We start from the raw sequence: 6,176 nt of genomic DNA on the forward strand, positions 1-6,176 counted from the left end.
AAGGGAGAAGAGGATAGAAAAGGCAAATGAATGACAAATTTTTTTCCGCCATGGGGAGAATTGGAACATGACTGATCACAGCTAATCAATATATAACTGCACCCTGTTTTCTATAGTTTGGGTCTCAGAGCCTTCTTACAAAACATTTATCATTCAAAGTCAACACTCTTTTCTCACTTTGGCATGACATTTGCCAGGTCCTTGCAAAAAAATCTGAAGCAGAGTTGCAAAATACTCAGAGATCCACAGAGAGCCAGGAAGTCTGCAAATAATTTTCAGGATGAAAAATGAAAATAATAATAATGCTTTGAGTGGTGGTGGAATTTGACTTTAAGTACAATTTTAGTAAGACCAGGTTTTCACCTAGAGACTCAACTACTAACAGAATTTTGATTTAACCAGGGTTGGATTAATCTCAAAGCATTAATAGTGCAAATTTGGTAGAGGGTGTTTGTAATATTAAAGAGATGCTTCAGATTTCTCATGGTTGTATTCACATTTATTATCTCTGATGATTACTTACTGTCTTCCTGAGGTCACAGATATAGGGTTAAAAGATATCAAGATCCATCTTTGAAGTGATACTGAAGGAATGAGATCATCTGTCATATGGCAAGAAAGGAAAAGGGCTGAAAACAAAAATCCTAGTTTCAGAGCCTTCAGTCTTCCACTGACCCAGCTGAACTTTCTAGCTTTCCAGGCGGAAATATATTTGAGCACAGTTGACCTGAACCAAGAACCAGGTCAGCCTAAGTCATCAGTGATTAGAGAGATAGTGTGATATGATACAGTGGTTCTGAACTTTTTAAGGGGTTTAGAAAAGTCTGGGGAGGCTTTTAAAATTCAGATGGCCTGGGTACACCCCCAGATGAATTGAATCCGAATATCTGGGTGGGACCCAGGCATCAGTATTTTTAAAGTTAAAGGTAATCCCAGTGTGCAGCCAAGACAGAGAACCACTGATGATGGAGACAACACTGAGCAGGGAATCAGCAACTCTGGCTGCTTTGCTAACTAGGTAGGTGACTTGGTTTCCCCAAATGTTAAATGAGAGACCGCTTTTGGTGTAACTTTCTCTTCTCCAAAGTAGAAGAATATGAGATACAAGGATACTTCTGTGCATATTTTCTTTGAGAACCTGGCTTTTCAAACATAGTATTGCAAATGTTCTGAAAACATTGATCCCATAATGGCTCGTCTCTTATTTCATTCATTCTCCATTAAACCAGGAGAAATACTTTACTCTTAAAATAATGTCTGTTGTTAATATCGCAGGACAATGAATCTCCCTGGTGATGTGGGACATGACTCCCAGGAATGAGCCTGGCCCTGGCAGCAAGGGATTGAAAATGCCTACTTGACCAAAAGGGGGAAAAAAGAAAGGCAACAAGTTGAGGTCACAGTGGCTGAGAGATCCTAATAGAGTCCAGAGGCTGTCCTGGAGGTTTCTCCTATGCAAGCTCCAGCTAAACATCCCAAATGGCCACTGTACAGCATGCCCTTACCAAAAGTCGTCCCCCAATGCCTAGGTCCCTACCTGAGATTCTATAAAAGATGCACTCACTAAGTTTTATCTTTCAGAAACTTATATCCACTAGAGCGTTCCTCTACCAGACAAGTCCTAAAACCCGGAGGTAACAGCCTCTTTAAGATCAACTATCAGATGCAGTCTACTTCTCCATACTGTCAACACCCTCTTTCAATATGAACAGGTTAGGGTGCTCACTGTCTAGACACCCCTGAAGATGGAGAAAGAGATTAAGAGAGAGGAAGCGGTAGCAACAAACAAGATAAGATTTAACAAAGGTCTATGAATACTGAAACTTTACATAAATATATATATTTTTTAGATGCTGGGGTGTTGGAAAGCTAGAAGGAGGTAAACGACAGGTGGAACTATAGTCTATAACATTTTTTGAAATTTGCTCTATAGCTGCTTGTTGAATTATGCTTTGAAAGTTTTCACCTTTCTGTATATATCCTATATTTCACAATAAGGAAAGAACGGAAACTGTGGGACTGTAACCCATAACAATTTTTGAAATTACATATATAACTGCTTGTTGAGCTGTACATCGAGAGTTGACACCTTTCAGTATGTATGTTACATTTTACAATAATGGAAATGGCTGAAGTTGTGTAATTGGGACCCATTTCATTCTTTGAAATTTGCTCTCCAGCTACTTGTTAAATCATACTTCGAAAGTTATCACTGTTATGTATATATGTTAAAGTTCACAATAAAAAATGCATTAAAAATAATAATGTCTATGCACCAAGTGCTTTAATCCATTTTAAGTAATGACACGGCTTTAATTGTTTTTCTCAATATACAAAAAATGCATATATTTTACAACATCTGTAGCTAATACAGAAAGTGAAAGGTGAAAATCCCCGAAATCCCATTCAAGATAACCACAATGGTGTTTTCTAGCTGTCTCCTATTTCACAGTTCACAGTCCACAATCAAACCTAAAGTAGCTCTGATGATCAGTCCACAGCTGGTCAAGTCGTTTTCCAGGAGCCACATCTTCCCAACAGATTGTTTGATTTTTGTCCTTGTTTATTTCTTTGCAGTCTGTTGTGTAGAATTAAATACTCAATCGTTACCCTATTGGTGGTTATTTACGCTGTTCCTAAATTTTGTTAATATAAAGAACACTACAATAAACATCCTTTTTCATACAATAATATTTTTGTTGTGGAAGAAAATATGTTTACATAGAAGTGATAACTTTCCAAATGAAATTTAACAAGTTCTTAGAGACAAAATTTCAAAGAATGTTATGGGTTACAGTTGCACAGTTTCAGTTATTTCCTTATGGTGAAATATAACATATATACAAAAAGATGGTAATTTTCAAAGTACAATTTAACAAGTAGCTACATAGCAAATTTCAAAGAATGTTATGGGTTTCAGTTCCACCATTTCAGTTCTTTGCTTCTAGCTATTCCAATACCCTAGCAACTAAGAAAAAGAAAATTATGTGGAGATTAGGTAGTCACAATCCTTTGTTAAAGTCCTTTGTTAAACTTTTCTGTTGCCACCCCTTCCTCTAGTTTAATCACTGTCCCGATCTTCAGGGATGTCTAGGCGGTGACCTCCACAATCTGTTCATGTTAAAAAGGGTCAACATTATGGGAAAAGAGGAGACATCTGGTTGATGTTCATGGCCACAGTATGATAAGCCCAAGCCAACAGTAGTCCTTAAAACCCTAAAGAACACCCAGGTCCCTATCTGAGACTCTCTGAAAGTTTCACTCACTAAGTTTATTCATCAGAAACTTAAAATCCTCCAGAGAGCTCCTATGCCAGCTAAGTCCCAAAACTCAGAGGCAACAGCCTCTTCAAGAACATATAATAATATTTTATCTCATCTTTGATGATTTCCTCTGGTAAGGTACTTAGAGAGTGTTTTTTGGTGCACTCTAATTCACCAAATTAGAGTTTAAAGAATAGCCAAGTGACAGAAACACAGGGTTAGAGATGTCACTCTCTCTTATTCAGCCTTCCCTTCCCCCTTTGGAGAACGTTTTTGCAGCAATCTGAATACTCCCCTTCAGATTTGAGCTTCTGCGGGGCTCTTTTCCAAAGTCCTAGTGAGGGGCCAGCTTCTCTCCCAGCAGTTTCTAATTAACTCACCCCCCTTTCTTTGGTTATATGACTCAGCACTGCTTTCGCCTTTTTACAACCTGATATTTTGTTCATAGGAGCCAGATTATTTTTCAACACCACCAAGTATGTTAAACAAAGCTCAGTTGCACATGCCAAAGTTATATTAGACAAACAAAACATAATTTATTATATAAATAAAGAGCATGTCCCAAAAAGTGTCACTCCTGTCATCACCGACACCTGGATCCCATTTCCAATATTTGCTAAGTATTTGACCGTCAACTTTGTAAATGGAAATAGTTTAATTTTTTTCCACCCCAAGGGGCTGAGGGAGTGGTCCTTGATGGTCCTCAAAGAATGTCTTTTAATATCATACACATTTAGAAACACTTATAAATCATGGCTCTGAAGCAATATACTTTTGAAAAGCATGATGTCTTTTGCTTTGCAAAAGCTAGTCTCTCAATAGATCAATAGATATGCATCTACATACATATTCTATATACATATACACATACACACATACATATACACATGCACATACATATACATATACACAGACACATACATATACACATACATATGCATATATATACATATACACATACATATAAATATACATATACAGTACTTACACATATACATACATATACACATACATATGCGTATATATATACATATACACATACATATAAATATACATATACAGTACTTATACATATACATATACACATACACTTACATATACATATACACATACACATACACATGCACATACATATGCATATACATCCACACATACACATACACATATACATATACACATACACATACATATACACATACACATGCATATATATATACACATGCACATACACATACATATACACATACATATACAGATACATATACAGATACACATACACATCCATATACACATGCATATGCATATATATACATATACACATACATATAAATATACATATACAGTACTTATACATATACATATACACATACATATACACATGCACATACATATGCATATACAGCTACACATACACATATACATATACACATACACATACATATGCATATACATATACACATACATATACACATACACATACATATGCATATACATCTACACATATACATATACACTACACATACATATACACATTCATATACACATACACATACACACATACACATACATATATGTGTATACATACATATACACATACACATACATATACATATATACATACAGATACAGATACACATACACATCCATATACATACTGACCCTACTCTAACCTAGCTATTGTTATATGAGGAATATGATGTTAAAAGTTCTAAAATGGTAAACTTGGTTTTCTAATTGGAAATGTGTGCAATTTTCTTAAATGATTCTAGGAACACACATGCCATTATGGAGTAGACATAAGTTCCTTTAAGCTGGGGGGAATGTACTGGTGTCGGCAACCACAGCCAGACAATGACGTGACAAATATTTTTCCTTTCAAAACATCAATCAGTTTTCCAATACTTCACATCATCCTGGGACATCAAGACTAGAAATGAGAGTCCTGAAGCCTCAAGGAAAATTAGTCAAGACTTAGAAGCAGAGCTGTGAACAAAAGTAGCATTGAAATCCAGATATTAAATGATGAAAATCGAGGGGAAGGACTGTGTGTTTCCTAATTCCACGGCCTGTGAAAGCTCAAATCCTTCCCACAGGGAATGTATTCATTCCTGAGCATTCTTGCTGGATCCTCTCAGCCTTCCTTGACCTGAATTTTTCTTTTTATTTATTTTTTTAATATTGTCTCTTCACTCCAGATCACTCAGTGTGAAATGCAACTCCCTTTTTCTTTCTGCCACCAAAACAAAATCAATTCACTGAAACAGTTCATGACCTTAGAAGTCCACTTCGGGTGACAAACCAACTGGAAATCACGCCAAGCAAGCTGCCTCCATCTTGTTTGTTCCTGCCCCTCTCCTGCTGAGTCTGCTTCTCACCCCCTCTCTCCAAGAGCCAAAGAAAAACCATAGTGTATCATTTCTACTCTGTGCACTTACCAAAGCATTTTTTTTCTCCCCCTAAAAAAGTTAATGATTTTCCTAAAAGGTAGGTACCAATTTTGGAGGGGGAAGAAAAGTCTCCATTTTGTTACGTTTTGGAAACACAAATAATTAGGAAAAAAGAACCTACATCAGAGTGAGGTTTGGAAATCTCAGCACTTTGCTGCTTTGCTCCAGAGTCTGTCTGTCCTACTCTACATATCCACGTACCAGTATCCACAGTTTTTAAATTACTAATGCTCTGAAGATGGAAAGTTTTTTCCGGGCTTGTCAGATAAATCTAAACTGAGCTGTTGTCAGCTATTTATAAAAGTTATTATTTATTTCACTTTGTGTGAGTGTTCATACGTTTTGCTATGGAAACATTAATGTTTTTCATTGTAAAAGCTGTCATAGACTCAAATGTAGGTATTATGTGATATATAATATATACACCATTTACCCTTCTAAAATCTGAAAACTTCTGAATTCAAAA

This window comes from Choloepus didactylus, chromosome 24, assembly GCF_015220235.1.
Source record: "Choloepus didactylus isolate mChoDid1 chromosome 24, mChoDid1.pri, whole genome shotgun sequence".
Lineage (NCBI taxonomy): Eukaryota > Metazoa > Chordata > Mammalia > Pilosa > Megalonychidae > Choloepus > Choloepus didactylus.